A 21,836-nucleotide genomic window follows, 5' to 3' on the forward strand; every position below is an offset into this window, starting at 1 on the left:
AAGGCTTCTCAGGGGAAGTTGAGACCAGAAGTTTGTGTAGGAATTGACAAAGTAAGGGGCACCTTTATGTATTGGAGGATGGAAGTCAAGTGTTCCAGGCGGAGGACGCTACTTATACAAAGGCCTTGATGTGAGAGCAAGTGTATTTGATTGGCAGTTGTTAGTACAATTGACTCTTGAACAATACGGGTTTAAACATATATGCAGGTCCATTTATTTCTTCAGTAAATATATACTACATATACAAATAATATTTTCTTCAGGAAACATATACTACAGTATTACACCATCCACGGTGTGTTGAATCCGGGGTTGCAGAACCACAGATAAGGAGGGCCTGCTGTAAAATTATACGCAGATTTTACACGGATTTTCCACTACTGATTTTTCTCTCTTATATATCTTCACTCTCTCCCTTTTGAGAGAGTTCCTCAGTCTCTCTCAAATTAAAAAAAGGAAAAAAATTAAAAAACTCCCTTTCCCTCTATCCTGCTTATTTCTACAACTGTTTTTGTATAATTCAGCCAAACTTCTAAAAGTTAGTTTTAAATTGGATTATAGCTGATTTACAATATTGTGCTAGTTTCAGGTGTATATCAAAATGGTTCAGTTATACATATATATTTCAGATTACATTATAGGTTATTATAAGATAGTGAATATGATTATATCCAATATAACCATATTCATATATGGTTCCCTGGTGCTATACAGTAAATCCTTGTTTCTTATTAATGTTATGTATAGCAGTTTGTATCAGTTAATCCCACACTCCTAATTTATCCCTTCCTGTATCCCTTTCCTTTTTGGTAACCATACATTTGTTTTCTATGTCTGTGAGTCTGTTTCTATTTTGTATATAGATTCATTTGTATTAATTCTTAGATTCCACATATAAGTGATATATAATATAATATTTGTCTTCCTCTAACTTACTTGACTTAGTGTGATATTTTCTAGGTCCATCCATCTTGCTGCAAATGTCAATATTTCATTCCTTTTTTGCATATCTGTATCTATATCTATATATATATATCACATCTTAAACCAGTTGTCTGTTGATGGGCCTTTGGGTTGTTTCCATGTCTTGGCTATTGTAAACAGTGCTGCTATGAACATTTGGGTGCATGTATCTTTTTGAATTAGAGTTTTCATCTGGATAGATGCCTGGATTGCTGCATCATATGGTAGCTCTATTTTTAGTTTTTAAAGGAACCTCCATACTATTCTCCATAGTGGCTGAATCAATTTACATTCCCACTAACAGTGAAAGAGTGTTCCCTTTTCTCCACACCCTCTCCAGCATTTGTTATTTGTAGACTTTTTGGGAGGCAGGAGGAGGTAAATTAGGTATGTATGTATGTATGTATTTATGGAGGTACTGGGGATTGAATGTGAATGCTAAGCACACACTCTTCCACTGAGTTACATTCCCCCCACTAGACTTTTTGATGATAGCCATTCTGACCTGTGTGAGGTGATACCTCATTGTAGTTTTGATTTTGCATTTCTCTAATAATTAGCGATGTTGAGCATTTTTTCATGTGCCTATTGGCCATCTGTTGGTCTTTAGAGAAATATCTATTTAGGTCTTCTGCCCATTAAAAATTAGTGTTTAAAGATATATAAATTATGTAAAATTTCAGTGTACATGCTTGCAATAAAAATCCAACCATATGAAAGAACATAAAATGAAAAGTAAAATTCTCCTTACCCTGACCATTCTGCAGAAATAACCACTATGTAGAGTTTCTTGTGTACCCTTTTTAAAGCTTTTTCTATACATTTATACAAACATATATATATATATCCTTTTTTCTTGAGCATCCAGTCTTAGATATATATCTATTTCAATACATATGAACCTAGCATGTTCTTGTTAATGGATACGTAATACCCTGTTGTGTGGACGTGTTATAGCTAATTTAACCAGCCCGCTGTTGGTGAGTATACAAGTTGTATTCCACTTTAGCTATTTATAAAATGTCATAGCACACATCCTTTCTTTGTGCAGACATGAAGTACATTTGTAAGCTAACTTCTTAGAAGTAGAATTGTTGGCTATGTGTATTTTTAATTTTCATGAATTCTAATTGCCATTCAAAAGAGTTGTACCTAATTACACTGTCACTGGTAACTTGTGATAGTTTAGCCTAATTCATTCAAAGAATTTTCTACACTCTCTTTCTCCACTGCTTCACCTCCTCCTTGCAGCACAACTCACTCTAACTTGGTTTCTCTCCATCATTCTTCCTTAAAAGGATCTAAGGTCACTAATGATCTTCACGTCATCCAATGGACACTTTTCAGATCTCATCTCACTGCCCCTCAGAAATGTTCTATACGGTTGACCACTTTCTTCTTTCTGAAGCACTCTTGCCCTGGCTTTCATAACACCACACTTACCTCATCATCCTCTGGCCACATTATTTTTCCTCCGTGCACTTGGAAATGTTGGTATTGCTCCAGGATTCGGTTACCATCTGCATGCACATGACCCTGCATTTGTGTCCCCCTTCCTAACCTTTATTCAACTGCTTATTTGCTATCTTGACATGGATGCCCCACTGGCACCTCAGATTCAACATACCCAACATTGTCCTCGTGCTCCCATCTCAGCAGCTGCCCACTGCTCTCCGGTTGTCCTAGCCAGAAACCTGCAACTCATGTTTGAACTTCACTGTCACTCAATTCTCACCTTCAATCACCGTGTCTATCTTCATAATGTCTTTCAAACCATCACATCTCTTGTCATCCCCCTGCACCAACCAAGTCCAGGTCCTCACTGTCTCTGTACCACCTGGACACTGCATTGACCTTCTAATTGCCTCCCTGGCTTTAGACTTACTGGTTTCCAAAAAGTCTCCACTCTGTAGTGAAAGTTAGCTTTGAAAAATGCAGATCTGATTATATTATAGTCCAACTTAAAGCCCTTCACTAAGTACTGACTGCACTTAGGATAAAGACAAAAAAATCTCCCCTGGCTGATTAGGCCCTGAAGACCTGTCCAACTGTTGTCACCACTACCCCACTTCTTCATACTATAAGTAGTTTTGAATGTTTTATGCTCCTTCACACCCAAGAGTTTTGTCTGCTGCTTCTTCCTGCTTGAAGTACTCCCCTTCCTTCTTGCCTTGACCTGGCAAACACCTTCTCAATCAGTAGGTCTCAGCATAAATTGTTTGAGAATGCCTTCCAAGACCCCCAAGACTTATGTGCTGTGCCTAACACAAGGGTTGGCACATGTGGAGAGCTCAATGAATACCTATTAATGAACCAATTGAGGCCTCAAGGGCCAGGTGGATGCTTACCATCCTGCAGTTTTTCACACAACCTGAAGGTGTCACCCTTGGCCTCAGTTTAACCAGGCTTTGGCAGGGAAACTAGGAGGACCAGCGAGGTTGAATCCCTGCCTTGCCCATCTATCCAGCAAGCTGGGAAGGGTTATGGGAAGCTTAGCGGCTTCTCCCAGGTTTGACACCTCCATCTGCTCTGGGTCAGCTATCTTGATAGGGTAACCAACCATCCCAGTTTTCCCAAGACTGGACTTGTAGTGCTCTCAGGATGTGGAACTTTCAGTTGTAAAACTGGGACAATTCCAGGCAAATCGGAAAGGTTGTCACCCAACCATGGGCAGAGGGGTTGAAACACCTACATCTTCACTGGACTAAGGTCTAGACCCGGCGGGAGAGCTAGCTCCAACCTAGTCAGGGCCCTCACAGCAACACCACTGGTGGGCTGACCCTGTAGCCTGGTGGTTCTAAGAATTTAGGGAGAGGAAGTATATATGCTTTAAATGAACATAAGGAAACCAACCGATGTCTGACAATAGCTACCATTTATTGAGTGCTACTGGGCATAACACACTTACACATATCTTTTTTTAAAACTTTTTTATTGAGTTATAGTCATTTTACAATGTTGTGTCAAATTTCCAGTGTACAGCACAATTTTTCAGTTATACATGAACATACATATATTCATCATCACATTTTTTTTGCTGTGAGCTACCACAAGATCTTGTATATATTTCCCTGGGCTATACAGTATAATCTCATTTATCTATTCTGCATATACCTGTTACATATCTTTTCTAATCCTCGCAGAAACCCTGAATACAGAAGATTATTTTTCTTTCAGAGATTAGAAAACTGAGACTCAGAGAGGTCAAGTGACCAGCCCAAGTCACACAGCTGTTAGGTAACATGGTGAAATTCAAATGCATGTCTGTCCAACTACAGAGCTCCTGCTGTTTTCACTGAGTCTATAGCCTGGCCATTTCCTTCCTTCTCTGGTCATCACAGCCCCAGGGATTTGAGTAGGAGGCAAGAAGCAGGTATAGGTGGAAAGGGTTGAGGAAAATGGTCTGTGCTCAGGGCCTGGTGGGGAGTGGGGGACCCACATAGCATTGACAACTTACCTGTCCACACAAGAGAAGGCTCTGTCATCTTGAACTAGGTGTGGACATAGTCTGGGGACTTCCAGGGAGGCCCTTTCACAGGCTGTCATCCTGACACCAGGCCATGTATTCACGGAGGAGCCAGGGCTATGTTTCCAAGTCCAGGATAAACCTAGCCAGGTCTTATCTGTTGCAAATGGACGTCTGGACACGGGAGAGGCACAGGGGAGGGGTCATCAGGAGCTGGCCATAAACTCAAGAAGCGAGAGGTGGGGATGGGTGGGGGCTGTGACAAGGGTCATGCTAAGCACAGTGCCTTGCCCAAAGATTGGGCTTAGTGAATGGTTGCAATTTATGATACAGCCAACTGCCTCTCTTTTCCAGAGATATTTGTAAGTTTTATTTTTGCCCAGATGGTTGTTTGGGAATTGAGCTGCTTTTGAATATTAAACAAGAGTTGGTTATGTAGAAGTATGAGCAGAAGACTGACTAGTTGTGTAAACGTATGGGCAGAGACCTGACTAGGCTGAGCAGTGGTCAGAGCCCTGATGGCACTTATTGGTCTGGCAGCCAGATGTCTGCTCCACAGGAGGTGTAATAAGCCAGACTCTGGGATTCCTTTAAAAAAACAAAATGTAGACATCCCTTAAGAATATTAAGTTCTCTGGCAGGGAGGTGCTTTGGGCTGTACAGTTTCACTTTATTTTCTTGGTATGTCCAAAGACTTTTGCGGTGCAAGATCTGTCCTGGACCATCTTGGCCCCAGACCAGGCTAGCCCCTGGCACTGGTGTGACCTGGTGCCCTGTGGCAAGGTTCTGCCCTGTGGCTCCACTCTGCCAGCTAAGCCATCAGACATGTGTTGCTGGAGCAAGTCTTCCCGAGAGCTGGGTCACGTCTCGCTCTTCCCTAGCTGGCCTTCCTGCTTCCACCAGAGAACTGAGCCTTGTACATTCCAGGGAAGGCTGGGGGTCTGAGCATAAAGCAGGGCCACAGAGGAGAGAAACCACTAATTAAGCTTTCATGTCCATGGGACTCCTCTGCCCTTCGTTCTGAAAGTACCTAGTATGTTCCAACTGTGACGAGAGGGAGGAGGAATTTGTGAATGGCACAAACACTGTACCATCACATTTATATGTGACTTCTTGTCAGGAGCTCACGGAAGACGGTGACCTGGTGCAGTGGAAAGCATGTGACTTTAGGGTCAGTCAGCATTGGATTCTGCTGCTTTCTTGCTGAATAACCTTGGGAAAGTTACTCAACCTCTCTGAGTCTTGATTTCCTCAATTGATAAATGGGGATAATAATAATAATGTCTATGTGATAAGTTTGTTTTGAGGTCTAAATTTGCTGACCAATGTATATAAAGCCCTAAATCTGGTGTATAAAAATATGATATTTATTGAGTGCTTGTTTTGTGGCAGTTCATGTTTAAGTGCTTTATAAGCATAGTACGAACTCATACCTCTGTGAGTCGTGTAGTTTCATTGTCTGTGCTGTATAGGTGCAAAACTGAGACTCAAGAAGCTTGAGTAACTTGCCCAAAGTTACAAAGCTGGTAAATAGCAGAGCCAGGATTTGGACCTAGGCAGTCAGGCTCCAGTTCACAGATACTTAACTACCAAGCCATGATGCCATATGGAGTAGGGCTGAATACAGAGTAGCTATTATGATCATAGTAATTTAGTATTAAGTGCTTTTTATATCCATGATGCTAAGTGTTAATTATTAGCGTATTTGGATGCAACATTTATCCTTTCTGTTCCTGTTTCTTCCACAGCCATGGCAACAAAGGGCCTTGTGCTCCGTATAGCAGAGCATCCTGCTTTTGTCCGATCCAGCCCAATGTGTCAGTCTCTGCAAACAACAAAAGATGTGGCACCCAGCTGCCTGTCCCTGCCCCCACCAGAGCATCAAGAAAGGCTGAGGACTCTCCGACTGGAACCAAGCTAGGAGAGCAGCAGACAGGTACAGATCAGCAGACCCGGAGCAGGGCTCACAAAAGAGAGGTCATGCTTAATAAACCTGATTAATTTCATTGAGTGGCAACAGTGCAAGCAGACAGGGGTGAAAGGAGGGACAGTAATTCATCCTGATTCCAAGGCACAGGAGCGCAGCTAAAACCAACACAGAGATCTTGTGGACATGCTGCTGGGGTTCTGCAGGAGTCTGGTGGGGCTTAGCTCCTGGGGGAAGCCAGAAGGAAACTGAGTAAGTTACTCATAGTGACCTAGTGAAGAGGACACCCAGAGCAGGGACAGAGCACAGCCTGTCCAAGCCATGTTAGCAAGACACAAATCTGACCAGGACACTTGCCTATTAATTCCCTTCCAATGGCTTCCCACCACCTAAAGATGATAATGATGTGGATAATAAAAAAACAATGATAGCTGCATTTATTCGGTATTTACTACATATTGGGTACTATATACAGGGAGGAAGCTGAGGCAAGAAAGGTTAAGAAACCTACGCAGTCACCCAGGTATTAACACACAGCTGGGACTTCAACACAGCTCGCTCGCACATTCTAGTTCATTTGCAGCTGTGTTTAATGGTGCATCTCTTCCATCAGACAGGAAGCCTCTCTGTAGCAGGAACCATAACTGATACAACTTTTGCCGTTTTAGTCCTCAGTAGATAGGGATGTTGAAGCTTCTGTGTCTGTTGTGCTTCTCTTTCTGAACATTCTTCCCTGAGTGAGCTCATCCATGCTTTTGGCTTCAAGTCCCACGTTCTACAGGAAGACTTCTAGAGAAGGCGTTATGATTGACTCCCTAACCTCTATTCCACCCCAGATGATTAGTCTGAGCTGATTGTATAAATTCCATCCTTCTTCCAGTAACTGGTTTAGGGATGGGGATATCCCCAATGAGACTAAGAGGACATTTGCTGAGGGGTGTCTGGGAAAGGTTTTCTCACTCCTAGGAGAGAACCACTGGAGGTGACAGTGGCTCTTCTTCCTGGGAACGTTGTCTGGATGTGTCCTGGAATTACTGCAGCTGTTGTGCTAACAGCTGGGGATGGAGCCAACAGCAAGGTTGGCAGAGTGGAGAGCTGGAAGGAGTCTTTGTCCTTGAGGGCACTCAGTCTGCCATCCCTGGAGGCCACCCTAATGCTGAACAAGGGAAATTAAATAGTGTTGCTGCTGAAGCCACTGAGAGTGGGCTTTCTGATGTTTCTGGTAGAAAGCAACCTTACTGATATAACTGGGGCAGCATTATGACTTTTGTGGGCCCCTTCCTCCAGAACAATTTTTTAAAATTATATTTTACGACTACACCAGTATAAAGAGGAATGTCTTAATTTTATATATTAAAACATCTTTAACTTAAAAGGTGTTTTTCTTCTGACTTAAAGGAGATTAAAGCATTTTTTGTGGAACTCTAACGCACCTCCCCGTGCCTAGTAGATAGACTGGCCCTGGATACAGCTTCCAAATATCTATCTCCAGGCCATATCTCCCTTTGCCTTCAAACCCACATACCCCACTGCTTATTGGATAGTTCCACTTGAGTGTCTTACCTGAAATTCAGCATACCCAGGGCTGAACACAGTTTCTCCCACACCTTTTCTTTGTCCAGTATCTCCTGTGTGAATGAACTGCGTATTGCCCAGCTAGTTGTATCAGCCAGAAACCTGGGACCTCAGCCTCTCCCTCACCATGTGCCCAATCCATCACCAAATGCCATCATTTCCCCTCTTAAATGGCTTTTTTCCCCTCTGACTGACAGATCCTGCCTCACATATAGCACAGGAGGACAGGAACCCCGTACCGACAGCAGCCCAGGGATCACACCAGCCCTTCTGTCCTCACATTGTCAGATGAGGGCCACTACTCTGGAGCCTTTGTGGGGGCTTGGGCATCTAACCCCCTTGAATAAGGGGTGGCCAATGAGATACAAGCATACGGCTTCCAAGAAAGCCCTTTAACTTCAGTTCCCTTACTTTCCTCTTCTCCCTGACCAGAGCTCTGACATGGAGTGCCAGCAGTAATCTTTTATCTTTGAAGATAGTAGCTGCATAAAGAACGATGAAGCAGAAAAATATTAGAAGCCTAGTTCAAGATGACTTTCTGTGGCATACCAGTCTTGGACTGCCTGTCTCTGGAATTCTCTTATGTGGAAGAATAAATTTGTGCAAGCCACCTTAGTTAGATCTCTGTTACTAGTTATCAGCCATAATTTCTAATAAATAAGACATGATTCCACCCTTCCGCTGACTCAGCCTAGAAGACCAGGAATTTAGTGGGCATTCTCATGAGCATCCAGTCATTCCTGAAGAAACAGCTACTTGTTCAGCCATATGCTGTAAGAGTAGGGACCAATTTTTATTCCATTTTATATCCTCAGTCCCTAGCATAGTTCTTGACTCATTATTCAATAAGTATTGGATGAAAAAAATGAAACAGATGGATGGATGGATAGATGGATGCTTACTCAAAATGTTGAAAAAGAAGGTGCCAAATATTAATTTATTGCCTCCCACTCCAAATTCACCCTTCTTTGCCCTGCTTTTTGATAATGGACTCTAGGCCTGGAGGGAAAGATCCTGTCTTGAGTCACCATAGTGGCCTCTTATCCAACTTCCAGAATTAATCTAGTTCTCAAACCCAGAGCCCCTTGAATGAAGGGGAGGCTGAGTCCCTTTGTGGAAGAACTATGTAGAATTGCCACAAATATATGATGTAAATCTTCCTCCTGAGCCTTTTCTAAAGATACCAGATGTCATTTGCTAGAGTGACAGAATAGGAAAAAAGGAAATACGCAGACCTTTGGTTGATGTCTTCACACTACCTTTGAATTGATATTAATTATTGGAAGCCCAAAATGCCACTGTGACCCACTTATGTATGGGACTAATCAGTCCATGGGTCCACCCTATAGTAGTTCCCCCAATTCCTGAAGTAATAATTGGAATAGGCATACTTGACCAGAGGCAGAATTCCTGCATTGGCTCTAATATCCATGGGATAAGGTCATTTTGGTAGAAACAGCTAAATCGAAGGCCTTTTTATTTCCTCTTCCTATGTACATAGTAAACCCAGAAACAATGCTGCATTTCTGGGGGAACTGCAGAGGTTAGTGCAACACCAAAGATTTGAAGCATGCAAGATTGGTGATGTCTAGAATATCCCCATTTATTTTATTGTATTTTTTAAAGGAAAAACTGCAAATTTTTTATTTCAAAATCTTTAGAATTGTGAGCATTCTTAACAGGTCATCTGTATAGCTAAAGACAGTAATCCTAATAGTCATCATTTTTAAAAAAAAATTGAGATACCGTTGATGTTAGAATAGCCCCATTTAATTCACCTGGGCAAAAGTGGAACGGATATTGGAGAATGACTGTAGATTTCAATAAACTTAATTAGGGTGTGACTTCAATTGCAACTTCCATTATAAAGGGTATCTTTACCAGAACAAATCAACAGAGAACTAACGCTTTTTCCCCCTTATCAAGTTGCAAAGACAACCATCAACAGTTTACTTTTACCTGGTAATGTCAGCATTACACCTTCATGGTCTTGCCTCAGTCCTACGTCAGCTCTCAATCTCTCTGCCATAGTATAGTCAGCCAGGATCGCCATTGTCTTGATGTTCCACAAAACATCACTCTTGCCCATTACATTGATGACATTATGCTGATTGGATCTGATGAGCAGAAAGTAGCAGTTAATTTGGAAGCCTTAATAAGATAGATGCAAACCAGAAAATGTGAGATGAACCTGAGGGACCTGCCACTTCCATGAAGTTTCTGGAAATCCAATGGAATGGAGCATGTTGAGATGTCTTTTCCAAGGTGACAGACAAAATGATGCCCAACCTACCATGACAAAAGAGTCACAATAATTGGTAGACCTTTTTGGATTTTGGAGGCAATATATATACCATGTTTTGCATTGGAACCATAAGGCTGCCAGTTTCAAATGGGGAACACAGCAAGTAGGAAAAGGCTTTGCAACATGTCTAGTCTGTAGCATAAGATGTTCTTCTACTTGGTCCTTATGATCCAGCAGGTCCAATGACACTCAAGGGTCTCTAGCAAATGAGGATGTGAATAAAATCTCAGGGAAGGACCAATAGGAGAATCACAGTATAGACCTCTAAGATTCTGGAGCAGATTTATGCCCTTTCATCAGCCACTTCAGGGCTTGTTTAATGGGCTCATGAACAATGTGGCCATAGGAATGAAAACTACATGGGCTCAACAACATGGACTTTCCCTTAAGGAAGCTGTCTTGACTACTGCTATTTTGAATGCCTAAACTGCTAATAGATGATGTCAACACTGAGTCCCCAGTATGGCAGCATTCCTTGGAGGGACAAGCCAGCCACCTTGTGGCAGGCTGAATATATTGTATCTCTTCCATCATGGAGGGGTCATAAATTCATTTTAGGGGAATAGAATATTATGCATATGGGTTTTCCAACCCTTCCCCTAATGCTACTGCCAGCTCCACCATTTGTAGCCTCTCAGAATGCTTTATCCACTGTCATGAATTTTGTCCATAGTCACTGGGCTCAAGCCTAGGGGATTAATTGGTTTCACTACATATACCATTACCTAGAAGTAGCTAGCCTGATAAAAAGATGGTATGTCTTACTGAAGACTCAGTTTTGGTGTCAGTTGGGAGACAACACTCTAAAGTGACGACGTTCTGTCTTACAGGCTGAAGTATATACTCTGATTCAGAGATGGTTATATGATACTTTCTCCCCCACAGCCAGAATATATGGGTCTGGGAATCAATGTATGCAAGGATGATGTAACAATGCAATGCATACAATGGATGCAAATGGTGCATTTCACTCTTATTTCCAATAACCCACTGAAAGGATTTTTGCCTCCTATCTTGTCAGCTTTTAGTTTTGATAGTTTGCAGGTATTATTCTCAAGTGGGAAAGGCTTCTGCCCAGGAGGGCTCTGGTTCCTTTCTATGCTAGCAGGAGTCATGATGCCTCTTGGACCAGTGGTGATGACTTAGCATATTTGAGACTCTTTCAGGCCAGAAATGTTTGTTACTGGGACATCATCCTCTGTGCCAGAAACTGGTGTTAGGGAAACCTCCCAGACAGAGATGGACACCAACCTCTTGCAAACTGTTTCTTGATTGAGTTTAAAAGTTAGTGCTACTTATGGTTTGAGTTTATGACTTGCTGTGTTTTTTTCTTTATTATGTTTCTAATATGTAACTTGGTATTGTTGGGGAGAATTGGGTGAGTGAAGAGGAGAGGACGTGGCATATATTGGGGGAGGAGTTTGTAGTGCCTTATTTCAATTGGTTAGACTGAAACTTTGTTTAAGTTTGGGTTGTCCGAACCATGAGAATCTGGGGGTCACAAAAGACTAGCCAAAGGAAATTTCCTTTCTGCATTGTTACAACATACCCTTAAGCTGGAACTTCCTCCACCCTCTCATGTAGCAGTACACATGCTTTTGCCATCACACTCAGATTTTCCACTGCCCGTTTTGTTCCCATTGTAACCTTTTAATAAACCAGGACTTTCACAGGTAACCCAGTCTTCTAGGTAATCTGTCAGTCTGGCTGCCTCCAGACTTACATGTGGGCCTGAGCCAGTGCAATTGGGGTTATATCTGTTGTTGTGACCTCATTGTATATACAGTCAGGTGAGGACTGGGGAGATTCTGGTATAAAAACATTTCCAGGGGAGGCTATAGCACAAGTGGTAGAGCGCGTGCTTAGCATGCATGATGTCCTGGGTTTAACCCCCAGTACCTCCTCTAAGAATAAATAAATAAATAAACCTAATTGTCTACCCCCACCAAAAAAAAATTCCAAACTGAAAATTTTCTAAGAAAGAGACAAAAAACCTTAATCCAGACAAGGCATTTGCAAATACTGGCACATGAAATATGTAGTTCCAGTTTACATTTGAGTGGCCACCACCTCAGGTGCTCATGCTGGCTGCACACATTAAAAATCTTTCGTAGCTATGGACGTGATGTTCTTGCTCTTGCTCTTCCTAGTATTCTTTGCCTAGGAGTCTCCTCTGCTTCCTTACATCAGCATCAGGAAAAAGAATTGCCCATTAACAAAATAATTAGTGGCATTAACTTTAGAAAAGATTGTCAAAAGAGCAGTAGGAGTAGTTCTTGACTTAGCTACAACCTGTACTTCTGTACATTACACTTAGATATCTCTAAATATAAACATTTTGAATGTATCACATGTGCTGAGAAGTGAACATTTGATACATCACACAACACCAAGCAAACAGATAAATGGAAAATGGAAAAGTGAAATTACTGATAGTGGTGATAAAATGTGTATGTCTTATAAACATATTGCAGTGAGATAAAATGGTTACCATTTGGTTAAGCCAAAAGTGCTGACTTTATTCTCATTTGGATGCCCTTTGGTGTTAACTCAGTTCACTTTGTGTTGATTTGAAAGGGAAAAATTTAAAGAATAGGTTAAAAATGCTGGAGATATATGTCAACAGAGATATAATTTGAGATTTTATATATGTATTTATTTATATATATATATATACACACAAACACATATGTATTTGCTTATTGAGAATAGATATCTTTCCCTGCCTTGATAAATAGAAAATTACATTTTCACACATTTGGCCTCTTTTGTTTCTTTGTTTCTTTGGGGGTAATTAAGTTTGTTTATTTATTTGTTTGTTTATTTTTTAATGGAGATACTGGGGATTGAACCCAGGACCTCATTTATGCTAAGCATGCACTCTACCACTGAGCTATATCCTCCCCCTGACATTTGACTTTTTATAAGATTTTATGAACAAATCATATATGAAAATAGAATATTTACCAACTCATACGTTTTCCTCAGACACCACTGATCAAAACTGACAAGGAACCTTGAGGGGGCTGTGGGAATTCTTCAGATCCTAAAAGCACAATTGTAATATGATAGTAATAATAAGGGTAGTAGTAGTGCTGATAATAGAATAGTAACTCCTGCTTGAGCTCTTGCTGTGTTTCAGGCTCTATGCTAGCTTTGCCACAAGTCTAAAATCATTTAATTCTTACAGTCCTTAGTTGAAATTGTTATTATACGGCCCTCCCACTTTATAAAATAGTATCCTAGAGTTCATAGAATTGAAATGACTTGTCCAAAGTCACAGCCAATATGCAGAGGCATTTATTGATTCCAAAGCCTGTGTAGTAATCGCTGCTTTGTATTAGTCTCCTGTTTGCTCAACAGTCGAGTTTGAACAAACATCTCTTAAAGTCAGATTATGACCAGATAATAAAACCTGTGTGAGAAAAAAGGCATGAATCTCTGTGTCTTGTACAGATAGATGAAATGTTTTCAGGAACAGGAAATAATAAGCTTGTGATAACACCTCAAAATAATTTTTATAAGGTATTGAAAAGGGAAACGACAGAGCACCCAATATATTATGGTTTAATAACAGAATATTTTGCAGATGACTGGGGCTGATGAGACATTTGCTTTGCTAACCTGCAACGCACATAGGAATGCTATAGGTAAATAGAACCAACAGCACAATAAGTGACTATCAAAATGCTACTGCCATGTTGCATTGTTACCTGTCTCCACCTTAGGACTGAATCTGAATGAATGTGTGCATTCCTTTTTTCTAAATTGGTCTCTTATTTACTGTGTGAAAGCAACCTTTTCCCAAATGATCCAGAGAAGAATTTTTAAGAAACAGAAGAACTGTGCTGTAGGCTAATAGTCACTGTTCCACTTGCAGAGGCAGAAATGCAAACCCACAAATGTTGACTAAATGACAACCTGCCAGAAAGGTCTTGAAAGTGGTGTGCAGACCACAGGGAGGCAGGTGGGTTTCTGATGTGCAGCATGCTCCATCCTGGAAATACATCAATTACAGGAGTAAAGGGACACCAGAAAGGAAAGAGCAGCATGTTCCAGTCTTGGCTAACCCTCAACTTGGAGAAGCCAAACTAGAAATACAAGAGCAGAAGCAGAAACTGATAGTAGTAGCTTAGAATATAAGACCCATTAGATGAAGTCCAAGTCAGTTTTGCTTTATTTCTCCTGAATATTTTTCTAGAAATGAGTGCCATTCATATTTGAGAGTTGAAAAGACATTATTAAGGTATTTATTCAGTTAGCAGACATATACCAGGTGCTGGGGATGGTCATACTTGAGTGAATCTTGAAGTTGCATAGAATGTATGGGCCAGGAGGGGGTTTGGGAGAAGTGTGTGGGGTGTCCCAGGCAGAGGGAACAGTATATGCTGAGGCACAGAGGCACATGTTGATGTTAAAGGAATGATTTTCTCTGTAGAGTGGGAAAAAATTGCTCTTCAGAAAAAAATCATGATTTATTTTCCTTTTCAGGAGAGAGACAGCATTCATGGCACAGATAGGTGGTTCTTTTTGTTGAGGAAAACAATGAGTGATTCTTGAGAGGGATGTGGAATGGGCAGCAGGGAGAGCAGAATATGAGATGAAGAGAACAGAACTGATCTACCAGAGGAAGTAATAAGTGAGAGGAATTTGGAGTTTGGGGGCACCCTGGGTGGAACAGTGAGAAAAAAATGAAAAGATGGGAAGACCATGTCCAAGTAAGAATCTTGAGCAAAACAAAGAAGTCATTGTGAGCTGGAGAACAGGACAATCAGTCATGAGGAGGACACAAGTTCTTCCCAAGGATTATACAAAACATCAGGAGGGCACAAACTTCTACATTTTGTGGGACAGTGTCTTGTGTAATCTTTATCTGGATATTAAAGAGTAGCCCCAGCAGACTAGAGGACTCAGGGTGGTTGCTAAGTTGACATCATCGTCTTATATTTGTAAAACTTGCCTGCTTTTTCTAACTGGTAGACAATACTTCATTCTGAAAGTTCTGCAGCTTGTAGGCTCTGTTTTTTATATTTAAAATAATTTAAGTGAATGATTTTATAATTTATGTTCTAAATTTAGAATGTTTTAAAACATAATATATAAAATATAATATATTATGTATAAAATAAAATTATACACAAGTTTATGTTCATAACCCAACAAAAAAGATTTCATATATTTTTTAAAATTCCCCAAATTTCTGGTTAAAAAACACATTCTCTATTATTTACCTCTTTCCTGGGAATTTACAAGTCTAACCTGCAGGCTGAATTAGTTCTCTGATCTAAAGGAAAGGCATATTAAAGGTAAAGGATGAAGTAAAATTCCTATTACTGTGTCTCTGCTTCATTTGTCCATTAAAGGAGACTGACCCATCCAGGCTGCATGCTCCAGAGGCTATAAAACAGTGTGTCCTCCAGGTTCTTCATCCTCTCCACTCCCAGTCCAACCTGTCTCTCCTGTCCGATGTTTACACACCAGCATTCACTCTCACTTCTCTGGCCCTGGACACTTGTTCTGTCTTCCATGTCATGAAATGAATAAGTAGAGTACATCAAGTAGACAGACTGTTCAGAGCTCAGAAGGGAGGGCTAGGTTGAAGACAGATTTGAGTTATTGATATATAGCTAGTTTTCAGAGTTATGAGTGTAGATGGAATTGTATATATAGAGAAAGAAGACTGAGTGAGAAATGCAATAAAAATATTTAGAGTCCAGGTCAAGGAAAATGAGCTGGCAGTGGAGAAAGAAAAGGAGTAGGTGCAGTTATGGGAGACCAACCAGAAGAGTGTGGTGCCACAGAAAGGAAGAGAAAGTGTTTCAAGAAGGTAGGGATGTCCAGCTGAGTCAGAGGTTGCTGAGAGATCTAGTAAGATGGACATTGGAAAATGTCCACTGGGCTTGGCAATGTGAGCCTTACTAGCGACCTTGGTGAAAGAAATTTTGGTGAAGTGGTAGGGGTGGAAGCCACGTTGGAGAGGATCAAAGAGTGAGTAGATGGAGAAAATAGAGAAAGTATGAGAAGACAATTCTGGACAAAACTTGGCTGTTGGGGGAGAAGAGAGATAGGGTGGTAGCTGGAAGGGGTATTGGATCAAGGGAGGGATTTCCTATTTTGATTGGAGGATTCTAGCCCATGTTTGAGTGCTGATGGAAACAAATCAGTACAAGATATATTAGTTGAGATAACATGAGCTGCTATATAAACCTTCCTAATTATGCATAATGGCTCAAACATGATAGAAGTTTATGTCTTGATAACTTAAAATCTAAAGCAGTAATTTAGGTGATTCAGGACCTAGGCTTCCTACATGTTGTGGCTCACTCATATTCAACATGACTTCTATGTTGCCAAGCTTGTCTGCATCAAGCCATGAAAGGGAAAGAATGTGGATGATACCCATGGGACGTCTGTATGTGTCTGGTCTGGAAGAACCAGCTATTACTTCAGCTCAGATAACATTGGCACAGATAACATCAGTCACACAGAGCCATCCTCCATACCTAACTGCCAGAGAGGTTGGGAAATTTAGTCTAGGAAGAATAAGAAATGGGTTTGGTGAAGAGCTAGCAGTCTGTGCTATAGAAGGAGAAGTTAAAGATGCAGGAGATGGGGTAGGGTTTGGAGAAGGGGATAATGGAAAGAGTTAGCTTTCTGAGAAGGTAAGAGGGAAGAAACCAGGCTCCAGAGCCCATGAGGATAGATTTTTTTCCAGCCAGGGAAAAGGGGCAGGAGGTTAAGAATATTTACAAGTGAATGATCACAAAGATAAACCATGTTTAAGGCATGAAGGAACATAGGAGAGTGCTGATGGACAGAATGTGGCAAAGTCAATAAGTTGGACGTCCTGATAAGGCCAAGAATAGCTTCTATGGGCATTCTTAAATGAGCTGGAATGAAAGGGCATTTTGATGCTTGTCCTCTTAAGAATGAGATGTTTGAAAGTGTTATTTAGGATGTGATTTGATTCCAATGATGCCAAGGTCCATGTGTGACCATGGACATGGGAGGATCAAATGGAATGAAGAAAATGGTCATGACAATGAGGAAGTCAAAGAAACCGAGGGCCCAGGATATTTGAAGGCTTAGCTGTGTGGGTACTGGTACCACCTAGAAAGGAGATAGGAGTTATGAAGAAGAGGAAGCCTTGAATCACATGCCAGAGTCTTCAGAGGATGACACGTTATGACCAAGAGGTTGGAAAATGACAGTTTTGTAGAAAGAGAAGATGGTGGTAAACCTGGATGGAGTGAAACTTCAAAGGCCTCGTAATGTCTCTTTTAAAAAAAGAGGGAGAGGTAGTAAAAGTCTGGAAGTCTGTACACGGTACTATTCTCATCTTCCAATTTTTAGTAGACATGTTGGAGAGGAAGCTTTGGGCGGGGGGTGGATGGGATGTGGTATTCCCAAGGTACCACCAGGCTTCAGTTTAGGTAGAAAGTTCCAGTCTAAGAAAAGCTTGGGGGTGTAAACATCTAAGGGAATTTGTAGACTTTAGAATGGAAGCTCAGGAGGATATAAAGGAATGATTGGGGAGCAGAGCCAGGACAGAGTGCTGGGTCAGTTGAGGGGATATAGAGAACAGGTGAGAAGGAGAGTTACAAAGGTAGGGTGACACTTTTGGATGGGACTTGTCCTGAGAGTTCCTTGGTGAAAGAGATGCATGGTTGAGAGCCTTTTTGTGGTGATTTGGCAAAAATATGGTGTTGTGGCCCCTGCAGCTTCACATGGGAGTGTAGCACGCAGAAGGGGGTTCGATGGCCCTGTGCACCTACATTCAGTCCCAGAGGCCAACTTGTGGTAGGTCCCTGCCTCCCTCTCCAGCCTCTTCTCACTTCATTGCACTCTGCTCCAGACACTGCAGCCACCTTTTATATCCTCCATCCTCACATGGTCTTCCCTGCCTCAGGGGCACATGCCCTCCTCTGCCTAGAAGGCTCTTATTCATCCTTTAGATCTTGATTAAAACACCCCAGTCTCCCCTGTTATTCTCTCTCATCTCACTGTGTACTTTTCCTTCACAGAGCTTATCACAGTTGTAATTTTAAATTTGTATGCTAATGTAGTTAAAGCCTCTCTCCTCCTCTTGTCTGTAAGATCCACGAGGGCCATGTCTGTTTGACACACATGGTATCCCAGTACTTGCACATAATAGGTGTGGTGGTTTTAAAATAGGTCCACAAATGCTTTGACACTCCCATTTTCAAAGGCGGAAGTCTAATTCTCTTCCCCTTGAATGTGGGCCAGACTTGATGACTTGCTTCTGACAAATAGAATGTGGCAGAAGTGACAGTATATGACTTCTGAGGTTATAGAAAGAATTCAGCTTCCTCCTGCTGCTTTCTTCCTCTTGGATCACTTGCTCAGGGGAAGTCAGGGCATGCTGTGAGGTCACTTAGGAAACGCTGTAGTAAGGCCCACGTGGAGAGGAACTGAGGCCTCCCGCCAACAACTAGCATCAAGTTGTCAGTCATGCGAGGAAGGCACCTTGAAAGTGGATCCTCCAGCTCTGGTCAGGCCTTCAGATAGCTGCAGCTCTGGCTGCCATCTGACTGTAACCTCATGAGAGAATCTAAGCCAGAACCACCCCACCAAGTTGCTCCCTGTGAGAGATAACAAATGATTATTATTGTTTTAAGCATCAAAGTTCTGGGGTAACTTATGCAGCAATAGATAACTAATAGAATAGGTTTTCAGTAAAGAATGAATGAATGAATCATCAAATTCATGGACACTTTTTTGTTTCCTTTATCTCTCTCTCCCTCTCTTTTTTCCTTTTCTTTCTTTCTGGTTTGGCATTAATTACATCAGTAATGATTCTAGTAGGTGCCTGAAACTTTCTGTTGCATCTTCTCTGTATTTTACTTTATAGACTTTTTCATCTGTATGAACTGGAACAAAGAATACAGACAAGTCAGCAAAAATAGTTAAGCCTTAAAAGGTTGCATTTAACTGAGGGATTTCAGTATGAGGAAAGATTAATTATAGTTTCTGTTCCACTGCATACTACCAAGGATTAGTTAGCATGAAAGTGAAGCAGACAAAGCAGAGTTCTTAAGGATCATCAAAGCATGGTGAAATTTTGGTCAAGATTGGGTTTTTTAAATAAATCTTTAATGTAGATTTTTTACACAGCTTTTAAGTCAATAAAGTTGACTTACTTGTCGTTGTATATTGGACCAAATGTTTGCACCTTTTGGGTTTAAGAGGCCAAATATTTTAGGGTCATCAACCATCACAACTTCTTTGTCTTTGCCTATGTCAACAGACTCCTCCCCTCCCCAGAACCCTTTCAGCTTCACAGAGGATAAAGGGAATTTTTGTAGGGAATCATGACCTGGTATGATGTAACATCTGCTGTTCCCTGTTGTAGCGGCAACACAGAAGCAATGCCTGGCACAGAGCAGCCATTCAAAACGTATTTGTTGAGTAAACGAATGAGTGAATAAATCTCTTTACTCATCATAATCATTGAGATGTTAAAAACTGTTCCAGTTGCCTAAGTAGGAATGAATACATAGCTAACACTATCTGGCAAATAAAGGGAAAATCTGAATTATGTAGCATCAATCTGACAAGTGCAATTGAACCACTGTGTTATTGTTTATTTGCTCATGTTTACATTTTCCTCACAAAAATATAATTTTTGTTTTACAACTGTGTGGTCAATTAGGGGTGTGGCTAATTCTGTGGACTGTCTCACTCAACATCTGTTCCAGTCTCATTACTGTGTGTCTTCCTGGAATGCAGACTGAAGAGTTTAAAACTGCATTTTCCAGACTCCTTTGCTGTTGGGGTCCTGAATGAGTGTTAGGTTCCTTCAGTCAAATGTATTCACCTGGGCCCTGAAAATGAACTGAGTTAAGAGGGAGAGTTTGAGGCATCTGTCTTGCTGGTGCTGATGGTTTAGAGGGAAGCAGTTTGATCTGGACCTAGAAGCAGAGGTGATGGCTCCCTAATTTGTCATGTAGATTCCTGATCAGGAGAAGGTGGCATGATTCTAGAGTGAGTGCCTGCGAGTGGTTACTCCCCTGATTCAGCAGGTAGTCTCCTGTTCTTGGCAGGAGCAGCAGACTCCTTCACAGCCTAGTTCTGTAGGGTGGGTTGGAGAGTTGTTCCTGGATGATCAGCCTGGAGTCTGTTTCCTCAGCCCATCTAAAAATATTGTAAGCCATTTAATACCTTGCACTAAATCCCTTTCTGCCCAAAGGAATAGTTTTTTTTTTTCCTCTGCCACTGAACCCTAACCAAAGCAAGGGGCTGAGAATTATTATACAACTGACAAAATGATTTAAATTACTATGTAGATCATTAAAATGCAGATGTACTTTAATGTTTATGAAATATCACATACTCTGTTGTCAGGAGATACAATTTCAAACAAAAACATGTGCCCCCGCAATAATCTATATGTTGATTTTTGTAAAAAAAAATCCTATCAAATCTGAATTCTATTGAAGAACTCTTTTGTTGCTTGCTAATGCTATCAGGACTGTAGTTTGCACGCAACAGAGTTCAACTGGATTTACACAAAAGAAAAATGAATTTATGTAAGTTCCTCTGATAGAACCCAAGGGCAAGGATGCAGCTGGACCTCAGGGATGGCCTGGAGCCAAGGACTGCAGTGCCATAGAGAACCCAGGAAGCCCTCTCACCAACTCTCACCATTGTTTCGCTCTGAATATCTGCTCATTCTTTCTTGCTACTAAATTTCTCTGCATCCCAATCAACACGTTAAAAAAAAAAAAGCTCAACTTCCTTTTACATATCCTTCATTCGAAAGAACAGACAGATAGACTGAAGCAAGAATCTCCTAGATTCAATTCTAGAATTTTAAGGAAAGACTATGAATAGCCTGCTTCAGTCAGGTGCCCAGTTCAGCCAAGTTGCACAGCTCACAGATGCCCTCATCTTGTTTTCTATGTAAAGGGCACCCCTGGAGCACAACATTCTGTGGAACAGAATGTGAATGATGCCCCTTGGAGTCGTGCCACCACCCTGAACCGATCCGCTGGAGCCTGGAGGCAGAGTCCTATTGTGAGAACCAGGCAGCGGGTGCTCTGCTCCGGGCATCGTGTGGATTGTGGGTGGTCGGGGGAGGTGGAGTTGCAGGAAGGGGAAGTTACCGTGTAAGAGGGAATTACTGGGTGCTCAGGCGGCAAGCTCCCTGATGTTCATTACAAGAATGATACACTGATTTTAACTATGTTAGATCAGGGATAGGCAAACAATGGCCCACAGGCCAAATCCAGTCTGCCCCTGGCTTTTGTAAGTACAGTTTAATTGGAAAACAGTCATGCCCATTTGTTTGCTTGTTGTCTGTGCTGCTCATTTTCTGTACTGGCAGAGTCAAGCAGTTGCAGCAGGAATTGTACAGTTCACAAAGCTACAATATTTACTGGCTGGCCCATTACAGAAAAAGTTTGTTGAACCCTGTATTCGACCCCTGCTGCTCAAAATGAGGTCCCCAAGCCAGCAATCTCAGCATCGCCTGGGAGCTTGTCAGACTTCCACTTGGAACTTCTGATTCAGAACCTGCTTTTTTCACCCCCTCCAGTTGAGGCATTTTATTTCTTGTTACATGTATGTATTATATCTCT

At 41.4% G+C, this 21,836-nt stretch overlaps 1 protein-coding gene across 5 annotated transcripts in view; it reads left to right on the forward strand.

Moving 5' to 3' along the window:
• MUTYH (mutY DNA glycosylase) overlaps window positions 1-21,836 on the forward strand; it is a 47,754-nt gene that overhangs the window by 12,635 nt on the left and 13,283 nt on the right. For all 5 annotated transcript variants that reach the window (XR_012079143.1, XR_012079142.1, XR_012079144.1 and 2 more), the window contains one exon: window positions 6,178-6,365. The gene's annotated coding sequence lies outside the window, so the exon portion shown is untranslated. The remainder of the gene's footprint in view (window positions 1-6,177; window positions 6,366-21,836) is intronic.

Source organism: Vicugna pacos, chromosome 13 (assembly GCF_048564905.1).
Source record: "Vicugna pacos chromosome 13, VicPac4, whole genome shotgun sequence".
Taxonomy (NCBI): Eukaryota; Metazoa; Chordata; class Mammalia; order Artiodactyla; family Camelidae; genus Vicugna; species Vicugna pacos.